Below are 22,188 nucleotides of genomic sequence, written 5' to 3'. Positions count from 1 at the left end.
CCAGACAACACCCGGGCAGGGGACATAAATTTGACTTTATGAGGGGAGCTCGCTGAGCCCCATTTAAAGCAGAACATAATTATATCATTTTTTTCTCTCCTTTTTTTTAATTCCTCCTCTTTTTTGCCCACTTTTTAGTACTCACACCATCCTTCTTTAAGTCACCATGCACATCAAAATCAATACTACTTAATTTAACAATTATAACAAATTGTACTGTTTTTACCAGAGCATGAAAACAGACAAGTTTTGAAGCATTTCTGAGTATTGAGTATAAAATATTTACAGTTTGATTATGGTTAATAATTAATCATAATAATAATTTGTTAATGTTTAAATGGAAACTAAAATTTAAAAATATTTCAAATAATATTCAAAAGTAATATTCAAATATTGTGCACATGGATATTATATATTCTATGTGGACTCAAATTTGATTAAAAAAACAAAAAACAAACAAAAAAAAACCAAATACAATTCAAAGTTGACCAAAATTAATTTGTATTTAAGAAACTTCAATTAATTTCTGATATGGTTATTCTATAAAACAAGTTTAATTATCTCATTTCAAATCCACTGTGCTTTCTCCCTTAATGAAAAGAACAGAATCTATAACTACGCCAATATTTTTTATTTGAGAGGTTTAAAGGTACCATGTGAAGTTTTTCACCACTAGCTGTGCTCTGAGGTGATGTTTTGGGCGACATACTGCACAGTCTTCCTGACTTTTCCACTGATCAACAGTTGTTGGTGGTATCAGGTAAAGAAATGCAGCAATGCAGCCATGAAGGGAGAGAAGAAGAAGACTTCAAGCTAGCATACAGGAATGTAAACAACACAAGACACCAAAAAAATCTGCTCTGTAAATGTTAATCAGGAAACAAAAAAAAAACAAAAAAAAAACATATTCAAATGTGTTTAAGGTCTATAAAACATACATACATTACATTTTGATGAGAAACAGTAAATGTAAACAAAACTTGGCTGTTTATAGTTTAAGTCTTCAGGGCAGCTTTAAGTGCTGGCTATTAAACGTCTGCTACTTCAAGTCCAGAGTTGCCAAATGACAATTCGGTGAGTTGCATATAGTTGTGAAGTCACAAAATCATGCTGGTATATACACATCTTAAACGCATTTTTAAAGTAAAACCAACTGCTTTAAAAATGAACTCAGTACACAGTGAGACTATATTATAGGTACAACCGGATATGGTGTACTGTATGAGACATGAAGCAGCTGAGGTCATTCACTAGACATTAGCAGACCCTTCCCTGTTATTTCGTCCCTTTCTCTCCTCGCCACTCCACAGTGTGAGCTCTCATTAGACCGGGTCCATATCTCTAACTGAACAATGACTTCATGTCTCTGCAGTTAATTATCTGTCTGATCCATACCATAGAGAAGAATGAATGAACTCCAGCACTGTGTTCCATACATAGGCTGCACTAATGTTCTTTCCATATAGGCAGTCTCAGGCAGAGTCATGAGACAGAGCTATTAGACCAATGTAATGAGTTTACATATGAGTAATGGCTGCACACTTACTCACACAGAGTGCTCTTTGCACATTGTTTCTAAATCAGTTCATCTCCAGATCCGAGTGAAACAAATCTTGCGACTAATTTTGCAGGTTGGGGGAATAATTTCGAGCAAACAACCTTTGCATGAAAATTGGTGTGTACCATGTATGCAATCTATACCATGCACACAATAAATGTGGTGCAGTCATGTACGCCATTACTGTATGGTATATAAATTCAAAGAGGCTCTCAGTTTCAGTGACATCTCCAGTGTCTGATCTAATACTTGTACACTATATTGGCTTGAAATGTCGTAATGGCCCCAGCTGTGATGCAGTGAATGTGCTAGTCCTGCATCAGTGCTTTTAAACACCTCAGCCATCATTCTGCAGCACTGGTGTTTATTTAAATGGATTTGGCCTGCTTAGGCTGTAAAGAGAGAAGGCATAAAACACTGAGGGCTAGTGAATTACCAGCAATAAAGCTGTGAGCCAACCCTGTTGATGGAGCTAAACTGAGGTGGGCCAAACTAGGCCATGCAGGACTACCAAATCCCCAAGCTTGCCTCTAACAACAGCCTGAATTCTTGCTAATTGTCTCTCCTTGTCATCCCTGTTTACTCAAGCCTCACCACTCTCTCTGCCATAATGGATTCAGGGGCTTGACAAGCCATGTTTGATTGATTTCTCTCCCTGACCACTCAGTGGAAGGACTGCAGGCTGCGTGCCAGCTGTACAGTGGGTTGTCCCTGGTGTGTGAGTCTGTGTGTGTATGTGTGTATGTGTGTGTCTCCAGTAGCACACATATTCTGATGTGCGTGCACAGATGAAGCCACTATAGCATAACCGCCACACTATAACTCTACAGTGGGATACTGCGGTGTACAGCGCTCTGCCCGCAGGGTGTCATTAACATTTAGAAACAGCCCCGGCATCAGTCACACTGCCTCTGCTTAGGTGTGTTTAACCTTTCTATATGGAGGGATACAGCAGGCAGAACAGAGGGGATTTAACAAAGAAATAGACCTGCTAGAATGGAGAGAAGTATTAAAATGTAAAGTGAAGTTTAACAGAGGGCACTACAGCATATTTCCATATATATGTTTTGGATGTGTGTGATAATGAAAGTCAAAGCAAAGTCATAAAGGTTTGATTCATGTCCTGAAAGACTGGAAAAAGTTGGACTGTATCAAATTTGAATTTCTCTTCTGTTCTGTTGAGTCTGACTCTGTGCTGTTTCAGGTTTTATGTGTGTCAGGCCTGAGCACTTCTCTTGATGGATGTGCAGGGCTGTCATCCCCGGATCTCCTCGGTTAAGATGATAGATCCAAGCTCGCGAGGAGGTCGATTAAAGTTCACGGCGTTCATGGAGTTAAAACTTGCCTTGTGCTTTCCCTCAAGTCAGCCGCTCTGCTGATGACGACGAAGACGATTCTTCTGATGTTTACTCAAGTCTCAATGAAGGGCGAGCATCCATTTGGCACACTGGGCAGAGCTGATGTTTCAAATCACTGTTTCTCTTGAAGTGTTTGTGTGTCTGTTTGTGCATGTGTGTGCGTGTGTGTGTGTGAGAGGGAGAGAGCGGCAGAGAGAGAAGCAGATATTCTCATTATCGCTGAATAGCTAAGCAAGGCCTGGCCTGCCAATTATGGAGCGTGATTGTCAAAGTTGTTAACATGTCTATACGCAGATGTTGTGGCAAATCACTTATATTGATATGGAGCAAATCTACGTGACTATTTTATTTGCTTTCATGTAACATTTAGCTTTATGTTCAACATTTAAAAACAGCTAGGCTGTATAATTAGATCCCTCATTACACATTTTCATGGACCAGCATGTAATCTCGACACCCTTTATGTCAAATATATAAGATGCGGTAGTTGTTGTTAGTAAATGCCTTTTAGTGAAATGTCATAAACTGACAGTATTCTGTGCATCAGAACTAAGGAGCACTACAAATAACACAAAATATGCTATGTATGATCTAAACCCATGTAATCTAATGGTAAATTATGACGCACAGTTAAATAAGAGAGCATTAGCCATAGCTGTCAGCTTACTCTGATTGATAGACCGCACCAGTTGTGGCAGACAGGGTGAAGTATTGAGTGTTTGAAGCTGTGTGTGTGTGTGTATGTGTGTATATGTGTGTGTGTGTGTGTGTGTGTGTGTGTGTGTGTGAGTGTTTATGGAATTGCGGGGCGGACGTGTGTTACAACTATTATCAGAGAGGTAAATCACCTTAGGAGGCGAGCTTACCTTATGATGAATGTAATGCAGCCCATACTGTTCGCTCAGTCGAATACAGAAGGTATGTATATAAAACTGTAATTAGGGGCTAATCCTTCCATGTGTCTAATTGGTATAAATGGATATACAGCTGACAGCGGTACAGAATGATTTCTCTGTAGTGATTTCTTAGTTATGAATAGATCCTATAAGACCTGGTTCAGCACAGGCTTACAGAGAAGAGATAGAGTAAAACCCATTTGAAAAAACCTTAACTTTACCCTTAAGCTGCATCCTTTAATTTAGAGTGCATTCACAGGAATAAGACTATTAAATGACAGATTATACTGCTCCAAATGTGGTGGTGTTTAGTGAGTATTGGAGGTTGCAGCTTGTCTTAAAGAACAGGCTAAAACTGGAAATACACATTTAGAAACCATCTGTCACATTTGATATAAACACTGTGAAGTCTGAAATCTGAAGTTGATATTGGTACAGTAGAGTTAACTTGATGTTAAGGAGCTAGATAATTGCTGCCTTCTCACTTATACTGAAATTCTCTGTTTTTTGTCTCAGCCTGTTGAGAAATTTTTATGAAACTTAGGTATAATATTTGGAAATAAGCTTATTTGCTCTCTTGCTGAGAGTTAAATACCACTCTTATATCTGTACAGTATATAACACTACAGCCAGCGGCTGGTTAGCTTAGCTAGAAGCTAACTGGGGGAAATAGCTAGCTTAGCTCTGATCAAAGTTATAAAAAATTCCATGTAACAGCACCTTTAATGCTCACTAAGTAACATGTTGTATGCAGAAATGTAAAATCAACTATTTGTAATGTTAGAGGGCGTTACATTAGCATAGCTAACTATTTCTTGACCAGACAGTTTATGCGTGAGCCCAGCATCTCTGTGCAGCAACTCTACTGGTTGTCTGTCAGTCTCACAGCGACAACAAGACTAATTGTTAGGTGTAGTTTTGTATTTGGGACAGATCTAGGAACGCCATTGTTCTCTGCCTCTAGCCTTTTTTCCAAGCTAAGCTAATCGCCCTGTGGCTCTAGCTCTGTACCTAACACACACATGTAATTCCTTTGAATTGAGTTGAATCTAACCCATCGCTCTAATGTTCTCTACCATTTTTAACTTTGTTTACCGTGGGGTGAATAAGGAACGCAGGAGGTCAAGCTGATGATCTGCTGCACTTTAACGTCTGAATCAGGAACAGTTCAGTGCAGTTCAAATGTGTAAATTTTTCCCATGTTTGAACAAAAGTTTGAGTCAGTATCAGTCCCAGTTTGCACTGAGAGCTACTCAATGTGCCACTAAAATGTAGTTTGTTTGAAATGATATAAGATGTAATGCTCTCTGGATATGAAACGTCTGTGTCCTCATTTGAAATCATCCTGCCAGCCAGACTGAGTGTGCTGGATTGTGAGAAACAGGTCAGGCCGGGGTCTATGTCAGAGAGAAATGTGAGTCTTTGTGTGGAATAATAAATTATAACATGATATAAGTAAATGCCTGGTTCCCTAACTGTAAAAGGTAACATCTTAGAAAATTTGCATATTTACTAAGAAACAAGTGAAGAGTGATTCAGGACCTCGTTAATAATGAGTTCCCTAATGACTCAGACTCCCGCACTATGAAGTAGATAATGATGAGTAACAAGAGAACAGACTGAGAGATGCTACATTAATAAATCATGAGGTCATAATTAGTTAGTTATTAGTGAACTGACACACTGACCACTTTCATCATGAGTCATTCTTCATTAAGTCTGAACTCACTGCTGAGCAGCACAAAACGCATTCCTGATCACTTAAACATTACTCCATTACCTGGTGTTTTTGTGCACCCAAATTAAAGTGTTACACCATACAAAGTAGTTAACTGTGTTTAATACATTCATTTTTAAGTCCTTGGCACCACTCACGTATCAGAAAACTATAATCACTGCCTCACAGTTGTGTGCCTCTGTCAACCAGCCTAGTTGCAGGACATATTCCTGAGTTGCAGCACTGAATAAAGGCCAGAGGTTTATTGCACCTTGAGTCCAAATGTACATTTGTTCCAAATTTGAAGGGATTCCCTTGAGGAGTTCCTGAGACATGGTGTACACAAAGCCAAAACTGTGCTTTGTGCAGTAAAACCTGACCTAAATCAGTTCATCCTTGAGTCAAAGTGAACATTTGTATCAAATGTGAGGAAATTCCTTCAAGGTGCTGCTGATACAGTGTTCACGAGATGAGACATACAGACGGACAGATGGACAAACTGAAAACATAACGTCTCTGGTCCCGGCAGTCGCTGACGCTGATATACATATTAATGTATATGTGGCCTTTATATTAATTATTAAAATGTTTGAAACCTGCTGTTGTTGAGGAACTTATTGTGATATGATGATGAAGGAAGGTAAGGATGATGAAGACTACAGCATCTGGGCTGACACGTAGGCAAGTCCATACACAGACGAATAAAACGTCATCAGTGTGCGTCGTCCATCGTGTACTCAGCCATAATTTCATGCTGCATTCCTACTGGTTGGTTAATAGACATGGGTCATGGCAGCGGTCACATTGTGAGATGGTCCTCCTAAATTTGTCCCAGGCTATCTTTAGGTGGAAGTCCATGACATCAGCCATCTTTGAAAATGTGACATTGGACCAGAGTTTTGGAGCCATGACCAAAGACATCTCCACGTTTCTGTGACGTTGGTCATCTTTTATATGGGACAGCAAAGCAATCACACAGCGTATATACCCTCTTTAAAATTCTCTTACCTTAAATTGAAGGTTGAAGGTTTGAATCCGTCAGCCAGGACCTGTGACACCTCTTCTGTCTCTTATTGTCTGGCCTGGTCCAGTTCCCACACTGGTTGCAGAGGAAAAAGAGGAGAGATGGGAAGACCTCCACTTCAAAAACAAAGCAAAGGATGAGAACAAGGACACTCGTGCTGGATGAAAAAAAAAAAAAAAAAAGAAAAAAAAAGGGAAGAGCAAACACCTGGAGCGTGAGACCGTTCAAATTCAACTGGGGAGGAAACAGAGGAACTGACAGGAAGAGGAGGACGATGAAGGCAGAATGAGACTAACCTTTGCAATCGCTCACAGTGAATCTAATGGTTGTTTTACCGCCAGCGCTGGCACTTGAAAACATGAGTTTTGTATGATGTGGTTAAAAATAATAATCCCTTTCTGTGCTGTGTGAACAATGAAAATAAAGGATATTTTCCCTCATAAACGGCCTCCTCTCCTTTTATTGATTCTGCTGCGCTGACATTTGAGATGACTGCAGCAAAGAGAAATGAAGATCAACAAACTTGAAGGTGTACTCAAGGCCACTAGAGGACCACAAATCTACCGCTTTAACTGGATATTTCCCATGTGGATTGCTTGTCTTTTATGACTTAGTTTCAACTGCACAACAACAGTTCTCAGCATGCCGTAGGTTTAAAAAAAAAAAAAAAAGTGCATTTTATTCACACACACCAAGAGGATACTGAACACAGGAGTCAAAGCCCAGCCCGAGACGCTTCATGATGTGTGCAGAGAGAAGAAGAAGAGCAAAGTATAAAGACAATGAGATGCACACGGCAGCTTGAAGAGCCAAACCAAGACAGGCGGTCCCGAGGGGTTTGATTACAAATTCTGCAAAAGCTTCTTGCCATCACAAACAAACAAGGATCGGTTCAAAGAGGGAGTCGAATTCAAAGTAAAAGCAGGACATTAACTTTCATGTTCAGGCGTCTTCATCAGCTTTTGATGAGCAAGAAGGTAAACGCTTTGGTACTAATGCTACAGAAGTTTTCTGTTCCCAAAATCACTTTTTTTTTTCTCGCTTTGACATAAGCGATAAATTGTGCTAATTGAGGACAGTGAACAAACTCCAAAACTCAAACTTGCTATTTGTTTAAAAAAAAAATGAAAAAATGAAAAATCACATCTGTGACAATTGTAGCAGTTCTGCTTGATAAACCAAAATGTGATGTCTCCGAGGCTGCAGCTTTATTTCTGAAACAGGATGTGGCGAAACGCGTGAAACACATCACGTTTAAATCCATATGTGCGACTCGTAAGTGCAATCAAGTATGGATGTCTCTGGATCTCTGCAGAATTTGTAGCAGAGTGACAGAGCTACGTGAGGATGAGATGTGGGATCACAACTCTCATCACACCCAGAGTGTGTGTGCATGTGTGCGTTAGTGTGTGTGTGTGTGTGTGTGTGTGTGTGTGTGTGTGACCTTAGCGCCAAGACAACTCTGATTATTCCTGGATATGGAGTAAATGAGAATAATTTCCTCTTTGATGAGCTTTTGCTTAAGTCTGTCAGACGTCTGCCTTCACGCTTCCACAAGATAGTAAGATAACATAATTTTTGGGCAAACACACACACACACACACACACACACAGATACATGCGCATGTGCACACACACATACACACACACACAAGCCAAAGGTGAATGCATTGAGATTTTTTTTCAGATACGGTCAGGTCAAACGGTCTTGATGTATTCACTGCCTGCCTGTGGCTCAGTGTTTTTGAATTACTTGTATGGTAATTTTGGAGAAACTATACATTTAAAAGAGCCCATTTCTATGACTGTGAAGAGATAGGGGCGGTTTAGGTCAGAGCAGCTCCTGCACCCATTTTCTCCATCAAACACCCACCGAGTGAGCCATTCAAATCTATACAGCCTCGCCCGCTTCTCCATTCAACGCTCATTTAGCGATAGAAAGATGGGGAGGAGATGAAGGGAGAAGCGAGCCGTCACACAGTCAAATGGTGTGGGCCGGCAAAATCCAGAATAGATCATTTGAAAGAATATCGCAGCTGCAACTTAAATCTGGAGCCTCGCCAGCAGCCAAAAGACTTGAATTTCATTCTTAATCTGTTACTCACTCTCTTTCTCCCTCCTACCAACACATTTCTTCTTTCCTTTCCAATCTCACTCACTCTCCCACCTCATCATCTAATCCAGCCTGAGGGTAGAGGAGTGTGTGTGTGTGTGTGTGTGTGTGTGTGTGTGTGTGAAAGATGAGCCGGTCTTAGCCTCGCTCTAACCCCTAACTCCCTGCACACACACACACACATACACACACACACTCAAACGTGCACATATAAAAAATACAGGTTTGCACTATTGTACACAGGCATCCACCTACACAGAAAGCACCCTCCTGATTCACATATGGACATGTTGATACGTACACATACAAAACACACACACACACACACAGCTGGCATGGCATGTGAGGGGAGGGCATGGCTCACCTGTGATTAGAAGGGCAGGGGGTTATGATCTAGGCGCCAAGGTGTGACGCTGCATGTATTATACATAGAACAATGAATCTTTGGAGAAAATGGTAATCCAAACACAGATGAAATATTCATGCCGCACGGCTGTGTGGTTGACCTCTTTTTGCTCTTTAACCAGATAAGATCCATGCTGGGTTAAAGCAGACGTAAATGAGACAGAGAGAGGAGGGGAGGGAGAGCAGAGAGCAGAGGGAAAAGGAGAAGTAATGTAGTGAAGCATGAAATCATGGCTGGCTTGTGTAATTTAGCTCTGGGATGGAGTTCAGTGGCTAGAATTGCATTCCCCTTAGGCCTGCTTTTAACACACATCCGCACAAAGTGCACGGCACTGTACATACATTCGAAAAAGTATATATATTGGAAATAATGTACGTGTTGTTTTCCACTTATCTTCTCAAGGCCTGTTCAATCTTGTCATCTCTCTTTGGGAAACATTGCTCACACGTTTCTTTACGCTTGTTTGTTTTTTTTTTTTTGTTTTTTTTTACATTGATTATTCGTTGCACTCAAACAAAGCAAAGGCGCCTTTTTCCCTCTCTTCTGCTTGTCAGAGTCTGACAGACAGGTCCATTGTTGGCGTCCTTGTGTTCGCCGCGGAGAAGGCTACCTGCCTCTGCTGCCGCTGCCACAGCTGACAGTTGCGTCTCCGTCCACCGCCACTCCTGCGAGGAAACCAAAGTGAAATCAAGAGATGCGCGCTGAGACGTTTTTACAGGACTCGATGGATGTCTAGTAAAAGGAACGTGAGTCGTTTGAGCGGAAAGCGCGGTGGGGATGCAGGTTTCAAGGTAGATGAGTTCCACCAGAGAGAGACGGCTGGTAAACCCTCATATCAGGCAGGGTCAGGAGGTTCGGAACATGTGTATGTGATTGTGCCGGTGTGTGTTTGTGTGTCGTATCTCGGCATATTCAGAGGGAAGAGGGTGTGATGCAGAGGGTCGGCTCCCATCCATAACATTTAACATTTAAGTGAACTGCAGAGATCTGAAGGTGGCTGATAAGCATGACAGCATGGCAGCGAAATATTACTTTACTGCTGAGGACACACACACACACACACACACACGCGCACACACAGACACAATCACACACATGCAGCATCTATAAAACACCCTATTAGACCTCATCCCATCATATCTGAGCCCACCTCATCACTGACCTCACACTATAAAACTTTAACACACCTTGGTGTGCGTGAACACACTCCACAGTGTCATTACAGCGGCTCTAATAGGGTTGTGTGTGTTGTTGGCTCCTCTGGGTTTATTTGCTATGTGTTTCCTCTGCAGATGGAGGCTTTCCAAGCCCAGGAGCCTGTTATTGGCCTCCTGTCACTGTCCCAGTGAGCTGTGTTAAATCTATAACCAGCTGACAGCTGAGCAGATATTGGAGGACTCTCCAGGAACAATGGCACAGCGAGAGAAACACTGTTGCTATCACTCGGAAAAAAGACAGGGCTTTACAAGCTACTCAGCGGACAATGCTGATGATGATGTTTATCACGAGCCGGTTTGCTGCTGCGCACTGATAGATACCAGGTGTGTGTGTGTGTTTCTGTGCAACCGATCCTTCTGTTTGCTTGTTCACAAGCTCCTACACTGGTAACAATAATATGACCTGACTAATATCCTACTCATGTAGGTACTTCTCACCCTCCACTTCAGCCTCTGCATTACAGTTAAAATATGCATGTACGCAGCCACCGGTTCACAGTGTTTCCTGCAACACACAATGAGCACAGATGCTTTAGTGGCTGGGGCCATGCACATTACAGAGGATAATTGCCTATGCATATTTCCTCATGTGTGCTCCCTGCTCTCCCTGACTAGCAGCGGATTGGATTCAAGCGCCAGTTGCAGAACCATTAATAGAAATTAAGTGCCAGCGAGAGCTACTGGAGAGAGACCAGTGGAGCTGGAATGGAGTTTATGTGAAAGATAAATACATTTCTACAGAAGAGTGCCTCCGTTTATTGGTTGGGAAATGCACTGTGATATGATAGAAGGGCAACAAATGAGTATGGAATGGGACGATATGGCTGAGAGAGAAAAGAATGCCGTGGAATTAGAGGCCTGAGTTGAATAGGAAATTCTGAAAATAAAGTTGGGTTGCAGCCTCAGTTTCACACTTGTGATCAGAGCGGTGGGTTCAGAAACTTCAGAGATCAAACTGACATCACATTCACCATCAATACTGTAATTTACCAACAAGAAACTGTAAAATAAATCAAGCTCCGCTGCCATCCAGTCACTCCGGGTTGCTCTCCCTGTCCTGCGAATGCCGAGTTATTATCCGTCATCCCTCGAGTGTCTCTCCCTCTTGGCTGGCTGGTGTCAGACAGATTACATACTCATCACACACACGCGTCCAAGTGCACATGCATGTGCACACATTCGCTGGAGCTAATGAAAATTCAGCCTCATCCCAGGATGTCTAATGGGCCTAATAACAGAGAGTCACTGGGGGCCTCGCACGTGTCAGGCAGATTACAGGACACCCATGGACTAGATGGACAGGTCCTTGGCAGCGACACACCCACACTGACACATGCAAACACACAAAACACTCGTCCTCTTGTGGAGCCAGGAGGTGCAACCACCTCCCTGACCACTAGGAGGCAAGGGTGAGCTTTGCCAAATGGAGACAAAAAGCCAGTGAAGCTCCTCATAACAAGCTGAAATGTAGGATCTTCAATTACTCACATGACTTATCCCATTGCCATGTTGTTCGACTGAGCAACAGATCATGTTATGCATACTTACTGTATATTAGCCCTTATTGTCAGCACATTGCTCTAAAAAATATTCATTAATGAACTGCTGATGTGAATTCCTGATCATGTTCTTTCCCTTAAAAGGATGGATTACTGATGTACCAGGACACAGGTCCAGGAGCTCAGGGGGTCAGAGCTGCTGTTTGAGGTGACTCTTAACAACTCTTGTGAGAAAGTCACAGAGCTCAATTAAAAGTACGGATGTCCTGATTGTGTGTGTGTGTGTGTGTGTGTGTGTGTGTGTGTTTTTGTTTGTTTTTGCTGCTGATCCTGATCAGTGTTTTAATAAAAGTATCTGTCAATCAAACCCAATCCAATATTTGTTTTATTGATTCTTATTGATTTTTTCCTTCATACTGAGGCTGCGGTAACATTTCATTCAAACACAGTCAAACTATTTAAATCAATGTGACAGCTCTGCCTTAACAACACAGACCTCACATCTCAGGCTTTCCTTGATGCTGTCCAATAATATTTGATTTGGTCTGCTGCAGTATTTAATATAATATCTGTGCAGGTAGAGTGTCAGTGTGGATCTGCTGTAGCAGGAAGCTCTGAACAGGAGTCAGGTGGCCTCCCTTGGTCTCCAGTGTGAACTAAATAATGAAGTGCAGCTGCAATTCTTCAAATATCAGCAGCACCTGAGAGTCCTGCCTCACCTGCAGGATGTCACTGACGAACGCAGAAGGACTACAGATGCAAAATGACGACAAAGAGACACAAAATGATTACAAATAGATCTAAGATGACCACAAAGAGCTACAAAACTGATGCAGAGGCACAAGACTGCTGCAAAGAGGCACAAAACAACTATGAGGAGAAGTAAAATAAATACATTGATGAGAAAACTACTACTAAGTGACACATGAAACATAAAAAAGACACAAAAAACAACTACAAAATGACTCCAAAGAGTTACAGACAACTATAGACCCACATAACGACAACATAGACACATTACTACAAAGAGATGCAAAATGACCAAAGAGAAGAAAAACAAGAAACAACAAAGTGATTAATTGTCTTGCATCTCTTTCCATCAGTGTGTCTTACTCCTGTGTGTGTGTGTGTGTGTGTGGGGGGGGGTGGGGGTGGGGGGGGGGGGTGAGGTGGGGGTTGGGGGGTTGCACAGGGACCCACTGTCTCATAATCTGTCTGTGCTAAAAAGCAAAAGAAAATGTCATTAAACAAAAGTGTGCCCAATGTCAAACGCAGATGCTGCGGCTCGTTTGATCAAATGGCCCGAGCCACAGGGGACTGAATTACGATTGCCATTCCAGGGGCTTTGAGCTGCGAGGCTGATCCCCATGTCAGGAGGAAGCCATGGGAGACTTTCACGTGTCGGCTTAGACGGGAGAATACAGAAAGGCTACCAGGTCTGTGTCTGAACTCTACCTGAACTCCAAATAACTTTCCCTGTAGTCTTTTAAAGTCATCGAGGGAGTGAGAAGACGTGATAGGGAGGGGGTCTGGGGGCTGAGAAAGGGAGACAACTGAGAGAATAGATGAGGGAAGTGTGGAGAAGAAGTGACAAGGTGAATGAATGTGCATCATTCCAAAAGGACTGAGGGACATAGGTTAGGACGAGCAGAGGACGAGACAGAAGTAGAGACAGAAGTAGAGACAGAGAGAGAGAGAGATGCCAAGGGAGGAGGAAGCAGACAAGCCTTCAATGAAACACTCCTCAGGCTCTCATTTCTTACTCGACCTGACCCTCGATAATTCATGATTTTGGCTCTAAAGTGAAACTCAACAAGTCTTTTCTTCTCAAGCACAAGCTGCGTAGACTCTATTGATCTGTGCTATCTATAACACATGGATTTCTACATGTGCTCATATGATTTCCCACTTGCACTATTATTATTAATATGTATTGATTCTGGCCAACTCAATATGAATAATTGAACCCAACTAAATGACTTCACCTGTGACCCTTAAGTATCCTTCTTAAGAGGAAAGTGAAGCAGGAGAGAATTGAGGAGGAGGAAGCAAAGAAGTGGAAAATGAGGTTTGGGACTGAAAGGTTGTTTAGGTCAAATCCCTGGACAAGTAGGGAAAACGGTTGTTGTTGGATGTAAATAAGTCATTTTGTCTATCAACATAATTGGCAGAGGGAGAGTAAAATTGGAATGAAGTTCAGTTGGCCATCATTTCTATCGTTATTATAACGTTGTACTCACCAAAGCAATCGCTGAGATCTGGAAACAGGGTGGCATTGCTAAGTGCAGAGTCCCTAAGAGTTATGTCCATAATTAACATTTTTGCATGTCAGCATTTATTCTGCTTTCAAAGTTGAGGTTCATTACCAGTGCAGGATGGAGTGTGATGTTTATGTAGCAAGTTGGTGAGCAAGGGTGTGGAGGGTGAGGGTGTTGAAACCAAGTGGCCACCTTTGAGCTTGAAGAACCATGCCAACCTGAAGTGCCAAAAACTGCAATTCAGGTTGGCGTGGTTTGAATTGCTGCTAGAGGCTGGCTCCAAAAGTGAGTCAATCTCCATAGACTCTCATGTTAAAACATCCAGCTTTACAGCAAAAATAAAAATGTTTACAGCCTGGTACAAAAAAACAGTTTTGGTGTCTGTGGTTAATTTCCTCCTTCATGACAACTGTACAGGGGGTGAATTTATATATAACTGATTTGTTTAAATTTTATTAAGGCATAAAGTTCTGCACAATTGAGGGTGTGGCTGTCTTCAGTGACAGGTGGGTGAGTGTATCCTTGCCACAAACCAACATGCACCATAGTCTCACTTCCACATGCGCTCCACCTCCTTGTGCATTTTTCGAGTAGCTTTGGAGTAGCTGGGAGTCACTGGCAAGACAGCGACAGTGGAGTTTCAAAACCGCTCCTCAGAAACCTATGGGTGACATCACGGAGGCTACTTCCATCTTTATTTACTTTATTATTGTTTGCTCCCAGTTACAGACCTGGAAACAACTTCTGCTCTAACTTTCACCACAATCGTTCCCTAACCCTAAACCAGTATTTAAGTTGCCTTACCCTGACTATATGTTAGCTACAGTTTAACTGCCACAATGTTTTCCTAACTTTAATCACTGCATAGTTCCCATGTTCCCATATTTTCGAAAGGAAAAATAAAAACAAACCGTTGTGTTTGTATAATTATCCAATGTCAACATTCATGCACCACCACAGAAAGTACGATAGCTCAAATCCGAACCAGGAAATCACCACAAACACCACTGATTGTTAGCAATGGATCGTCTTCATAATGATTTACATGACACTTGCTCATTTGCACTGCTGTATGTATGGTGTACATGTTGTATGTTTTTAATGGTGTGTTGTGTTATGCAGATTGTTTATACATGTATTTTCTTTGGGAGAAGCTAAAGACAAATTTTCACTGTGAATGACAATAAAGTAAATCAATCAATCAATCAATCAATCAATCAATCAATCAATCAATCAATCAGTTCACCTGTTTGCTTCTTTTCAGCAACTGACCCAATCACCAAAAATATGAAAACATGAAAGACAAAATTAGACACATGTTGGAATAAACTAGAATTATCCTTAAAGGTCCCCATCAGAAACATTAAAGACATATAGAAAAAAATACCTATGATAAATATTCTGCTTTTAATAAGAATTTGTGACTTATGAGGTGTTTTTGGCAATCAATAAACTTGTCAAAAACACATTTACTCTGCCAATAATGAAAAATATGCTAATTTCATTTCAAAGTTTTAATTGCTGGTTCCAGGATGTCCCCTTCTTCAGCAGAAAGTCAATTTCAGTGTTTGTGTGCTGGAAGTTTCAAATTTCCACATCACACTTGTGTAAGTTACACAACGGATTACATTTGGCTAGTGGTGATGTAACAAAATCCTGCTCACATGTATACATCAGATTTAAGTTTAGCACCGAGAAACTTTCCCTCTTCAGCAGATTAATATGAAAACAGCCTTCTAGTATCAAACTCTGATATATGGTACATCACTGCACAGTGAAGGTCAAACATCCAAGAGAAGTAACAATAAGCAAAACACATTTTTATGAGGAGGGACCTTTAAGTATGAGGAGGGCGCTTTAACTGCTGCACTGACTGAAAGACAATATGGTGCTGAGCTTGGATGAATATAATTAAAAGAAAAAAAAATACACAGATGAAGGCCAAAATCTTGATCACATTTTGTCTACATCTCAAAATAAATACTGCAAAAAAGCCTCCCCTCTGTCAAAACAGACATTTCATATGAGCTTCCTTCCCTCTCCTTTCTCCCTACAACACCCCCAGCCACCCACTCACCCACTTACAGCTCCACCTCGCCTACGCTGTGCCCCCCCCCCCCCCCCCCATCCTGTTAGTAAGCTTGGACATGCTTCCTAGCCCGCTGCCCACACATTTCTCAGCTCCTCTTCATTTTGGACACTCATACATTTATGGAGTGATTCGGTGCAGTTCTCCCTCCAAGGCATCCAGGGTTACTGCACATACTGAGCTGTGGTGAGCAGAGGGGGTTTGGGGTATGGTTATGAAGAGGGAGGGAGGAGGGTGGTCGGTTGAAAGAGTGGAGAGGAGGGTATCTGTAAGTGAGGGATGAAAAGTCAAATGGAGGATGGGAGGCCAGGGGTGGAGTGGTTTCCAAAAAATGAAAGAAAAATGATAAGAGAGAAGAGTCAAGATTGGTTTTGGACAATACAGGAAGATTTTATTTGTCCCAGAGAGTACTGTAACGTGTGTGTGTGTGTGTGTGTCTGTGTGTGTGTGTGTGTGTGTGTGTGTGAATGTACAGTTTATAGGCCCCCCTATGTGTGTGGCTATGTGTGTGTGTGTGGGTGAGCCTTATTTGAGATGTCACCAGTAATTTAAGGCCCTCTTTTGGTGCAACACCCACTTTTCTCTTGTGAAAAAACACAGTCTATATCACTCGTGAGCCTGTGTGTGTATACGTGTGTGTGTGTGTGTGTGTGTGTGTGTGTGAGAGAGTGGGTATGTGAGTGAGAATGTGTGTGTGTGTGTGTGTGTGTGTGTGTTGTTCTCTAATTAGCACCTAAACACACAGGAGAGTGCTGAAGCCAGACAGCAGATAAATCAGACAAGGCTGTAAGATCGTAACACACTAACAGAAGATATCAGCTGCACTGCAGCTTTAACACACTTGATAAATTGACAATACAGCAGCGAGCCATAAGCAGCTGGCTCCTTTCCCAATTCCAAAGCATTGGATTGTGGGCACAATTTTGTGTTTGCATTGCAACTTTCTCTGTCTCGACTACAAAGATGCAATAAGTGATGAGACGTGCACCAGGAAGGGTTTTTCTTTTCTTTTTTCCTGCACATTCATTTGCTAATACATGCCCACTGCATTTCTATATGTTTCCCTCCAATTACCAGCATTACTCAAAGTCAGAGCCTCTCCCAGCACATTTTTCATCTTTCACTTTCCTCACTCTCATTCATTAATTTGAATATCCCAACCCCAACTGAGCGGTTCTTGGCAAACACAACACTGGCGGCGGAAACGAGCGTGCTCCCTGATGTGTGTTGTTTCCCTCTTTTCTCCTCTGTCTTTGTGCGTCTCCCTCCCCTCTCTGCTGCTATAAGCACTGCAGGCGTGAAGGAGACAGATCCCAGCACTACAGTATGGTCTGGCACTGGTGTGTCCCCGCCCCAGGGGAGTCTGGGAGAATGAGTCCCAGTGGAGGTTTGTTTAAATGCTAGAGGGAGTGTTTGCCCCGTACTAGCCCCTCTCGCACTAATGGATATGTCTGTGTTATTGATAGTAGGACTGCAGGAAAAAATGTGTATAAGCTTTTTTATGCATTCATTATATTGTAGCCATACAGGGTGACATGTCATTGCCCTTGTGGGTGAGATCTTTGTATCGCAGCAAACAGTTGTGGCATCAAGAGGAAATGTTGAATTCTGACCTGCGTTAAAGCTGCTGCACGTCGGATATTTATGAAAAATGAACTACATGAACTCTCCTCTGCTACAGTGGAGGAGAGTTTCGAACCTACTTTAAGACTGACCACATGTAACCAAAGAAAACTGTAGTTTCAGGTATCAACACTGGCAGGAAATTTTCTGCATAAACAGGAAAAGAGGAGTGTCAGGTGTCAGAGCCTCAGTTTCTACATCACCACCACAAAAGCTGCTAAAAGAGGACATTAAAGCAGCTTTGGTCCACACATTCAATGAATGAAGCCATTTGTAATGTGAAAAAAGATCCACTACTCTGCAGCCACCTTCAGTCCTGCGCAACATGTTAGTGTTGTTTTGGTTTTATGTCCCGCATCTTCACTGTTTTGGTTCTGCTCTCATCAGAGAGGCAGGAAACACGACTCCAAATGAAGGCCAATGTTGCTGCTGTTAGCCAACATGTCCGCCACAGCAACTTTCTCAGAAAGGTGTCCATAAAAACAAATACATGCAGGTTAGAGTTCACCAAAGTCACATTTTATTATATCCAGGCATGAAAATTAAACAATCTTGCAGTTTGGGTCAGCTAACATACACATTTACCAGAAATCTACAGGTCTCGTGGTGCGTTTATGCTTGAAAGCTCCGGTATCTGGGGCTTCCAAAACAGTATTGCATCCATGTGCTGCATTGTCAGAGCCAGAAGACAAACGTTGAGGAAACATGGATGTTGTGAAAAGATATGATGTGAAATTTGCACTTTTGCTTTTTACATTATATCATTTGTTGGGCAATAGTAGAAAATTAGCTTTTCTGACATGACATAGCAACAAGGTAATAAAACTGTATTAAGGCAATGGAAGTGTCCTTTAGTTTAGTTTTTTTTTTTTTAGTGAAAGATTTCTTCTTCTTCGTGTTATCAGACTGTTTTCTTTTCCCACATGGCTGCTGTAAATGCATGTCGCTTCCCTGTACCTGACGTTTATGTTGAACAGCCTTTATCTCTCTGTCTGTGTAGTTCAAACTGCTTTCATCACTCCAGTTTCACAGTGGCAAAAAGGCAAGATAAAGACAGAACAATGAGAGAGAGAGAGAGAGAAGGAGACAGACAGACATAGTGAGAGAGAAGAGAGAACATCCTGTAAGTGAGAGTTTACCCAAGAACAATGCTGTCTGCTTTCAGCTGAGGCTGTCTGCAGGAGACATTATGTCATGTGTTAAGGCGAGAAACTGTTGTAGTCAATATCTTGCTGCGTGCATCTCGCTCTCCTCCTCCTCTCTTACTCTTACTGTGGGTGAGGAACCTGAGGACTTGTGGATGTAGTTGTGGGCTCTTCACTGACACAATACATATTCACATGGACCTCCTCAGTGGCAGCTCTCGATTGCTGCTGGCAAGGTTAGCTCTGTTTATGAAACCATCAATTACACATATTTAATTTAGTAAGAGAAGAAACGCCGCCACGCTGACTGAATCCAGACCGAGTGTCCCCCTGAGCACCGGGATAAATAGAGCAAGGGAAGAGGAGGAGGAGGAGAGAGAGAGAAAGAGAGTGAGAGAGAGACAGACTTCATTAATTCTGTCGTCCATCTAATTGGAGCCTTGTTGGACCCTACAGCTAAAATGAAGTCCGAAACGAGTTCTAATGAGAAAAAAAAAGACGCGAGGGGAAAAAGTTAGAGCTACTCATATCTAGGGAACAACCTTGGGCAAAATCAAGACTTCATGTACAATACAGACCCTTGGGATGTCCCCAACTCCCTCAGTTGGACGCTGATTAAAATTGGACGGTATTCATTCAAAATAATGAGACTGGAGGAGTACCTGAACTTTGTAATCTGACAAACTGATGCAGCGAAGCAGAAAATGTGAAGGGGTTTACATCAGAAATTCACCATCACACTGTGATTTGCATTAAAGGTCTCCAAGCAGAAAATAAGGGTTGTGCACCTCAGCAGAGGAAATTATGTTTAACAAATTTCTTGTTCTCAAATACTTACCTACTGTTGCAGATGCTTCAACTCTGCTGAAGTGTCCTTGACCAAGAAACTTAGGCGGCATCTGTACGGTTCTGCACCCAACACTTTGACCTTCCCGAGAGATTGCATCCAGTCTTTTTCTATGAGAAATAACCAGAGAATCATTTTGGGATGAATCTTTGCAGATCCACTGAGAGATTTAACAGAAAAAGGTAAAAGCAAAACAGTTGCAAAAACTTGCATTTTGGGGTAATTACATTTCCCTGATTTCATGTCAGAGCACCACCCCAAAGTCCCAGTCATAACAAATGTGGCATCATAGGCGACTCTGGTTGTAATGGCATCAGTGCATGAAGTCTTTGTCTTTCATTATGGCTGTGATTAAAACCAAAAGCAAAACCACAAATTAAAGGAAACTGAGCTGAACAAGAAAAACAAGTACAATCAGATAAACAAGAGGACTGCGTGAAGCAGAGGACTGGAGAGTAAAGTACAACAGAGAAGTTAGAAGTGAAGAGTACAGTAAAGAGGAGGGATGTACATAGGAGTAGAGCAGTCTGGTACAAAGGAGTCAAGCAGAATTGATTCAAATACAAAGGACTATAGTAGAGTAAAGGAGTACAGTAGAGCTGAGTACAACAGGAAGAGTTGAATAGAGTAGAACACACTTTGGTAGAGAGGAGTAGAGTAGAAAGGCACAGAAATATAGAAACAGTAGAAGAGAGAAGAGTAGAATAGAGGAGAGGAATAAAGTAGAGCAGAGAAGTGCAAAGTATGGGAAGAGTATATGTATAATAGAAAAGTACAACATAATAGAAAATTGTGGAGTATTGGAAGGAGTAGAGCAGAATACAGGACAGTAGTAAAGAGGAACGTACAGAGCTGGGAGTAGAGTAGAGTAGAGTTTAGAGTAGAGCAGAATATGGTGGAGAGGAGAAAAACACAGTACGGTACAATAAAATACATCGAGGCAGAACAGTGGGGAAGAGTAGAGCAGAATATAATGAAGCCATGAAAAGTGAAGCACAGAGCTGAGAGTAGAGCAGAACAGAGTACAGTAGAGCAGAGTAAGGTTCAGCAGAGCATAGAGAAGTACAGAGGAGTAAAGTACAGTGAATCACAGTGTGGTACAGGGGAACGGAGTAAAACTGACGTAAAGCAGAGCAGAGGACTGTAGACTAGAGGCGAGTAAAGTACAGAGGCGTATGTTACAGTAGGTGCAGTTCAGCAGAGTCTGTGCTTTCACACTGCTCTGTGTAAACATGCTGCGTGCAGGCTGCTGTACACACTGCATCTTGTACAGGATGTTCAGTTCATTTGTCTGTGTGAAGTGACGGCAGGGTGGAGTGAGCTCCGGCTTCTGCTGACTGTCAGCATGTTACCAACACGCTGGGAACCATCCTCCACACCACACCACACCACTGAATCTGAGCTCTCACAGTGAAATGATTAGTCTAATCTAATTCATCGCTAAGTGTCGCCTCATCTCCATCTCCATCCTCATTCACACACACACACACACACACACACATAGACACACACACACATACATAGACACACACATAGACACAGTGCCCTGTGCTGTATGTCCCTTCCTTCCCAGGAAAAGAGACACTGTTCAGTGACATTCCTGCAGCAATCCAATTAGGTTTGATTTCAGTTCAATTACTGGACTGTTAGGGGAGTAGAGTGGAGATCCATTGAATGAACTTTACTTGGGAATTCCATTACTACTGAGAAAGTCATTCAAGTCCATAATCTGGATGGGAATAGGGTAGTAGAGGAGAGAAAGGCTGATATTAACCCTCAGTATTTCCCCTTGGAATGAAGTGGAGTACTAACCGTCTACAGTCTGCTGTCTGCTGCGACTGCCGCTTCTTGTCAAACAGGGAAATCATCGAGGCTCTGGTTAAACAGAAAACTGCAGAGCCTCACACAGGAAGACATCTGCTACATGTGAGACCACAAGCAGCAAACTGTCAACAACTATCTACCCCCCCCCCCCCCCCCCCCCCCCCAACCTCTGTCTCTGTGTGTGTGCATCTGCACATGTCTGTGCAGCTCTGTGACTGCAAGAACAACAGATAAGCATTAACACATCTCGATGGCACCATAAATTACTACCTCCTGAAGATAAGATGCCGCTATCACAGCAGCCCCACTGAAAAAATGTGGAATCTAAAAAAGTAGTTTTTTCTCATATTTAGTATAAGATCAAATTTTTTTGTGTAAAAAGGCTTAAAAACACATTTATTGTAGGAGTCATTTCTGTATAATTTCCAAAGAAGTTCTCAGAAACAAATTTGGTACCAATTATAAAGAATGAAGAAAAAGGTTGCAAGACAGTTTCTCGAGTTGTGCTGATCAGCCATTGATGATTTCCAGAGAAACTCCCTCCACAGAACTGCCTCCAAGTAAACATTCATTCATTCTTCACTTATTATTGGAAACATGCAAATTGCAAATTT

General features: G+C 42.0%; 1 long non-coding RNA gene across 2 annotated transcripts in view; it reads right to left on the bottom strand.

Moving 5' to 3' along the window:
• Positions 1-18,271: 18,271 nt before the first annotated feature.
• Positions 18,272-22,188, bottom strand: part of LOC139634563 (uncharacterized) — a 75,057-nt gene continuing 71,140 nt past the window's right edge. The window contains exons 1-3 of one of the 2 annotated variants that reach the window (XR_011693988.1): positions 19,978-20,994; positions 19,742-19,860; positions 18,272-18,776 (exon numbers count right to left, since the gene is read on the bottom strand). This is a non-coding gene — a long non-coding RNA (uncharacterized lncRNA). Of the gene's footprint in view, positions 18,777-19,741; positions 19,861-19,977; positions 20,995-22,188 lie in introns of those variants that run through there. The other variant, XR_011693989.1, reaches the window with a different exon arrangement.

Source organism: Trachinotus anak, unplaced genomic scaffold (genome assembly GCF_046630095.1).
Source record: "Trachinotus anak isolate AG129_WGS33_773 ecotype Australia unplaced genomic scaffold, CSIRO_AGI_Tana_v1 ptg000016l, whole genome shotgun sequence".
In the NCBI taxonomy this organism is placed as follows: domain Eukaryota; kingdom Metazoa; phylum Chordata; class Actinopteri; order Carangiformes; family Carangidae; genus Trachinotus; species Trachinotus anak.
This window is presented reverse-complemented; position numbering and strand designations above follow the sequence as displayed.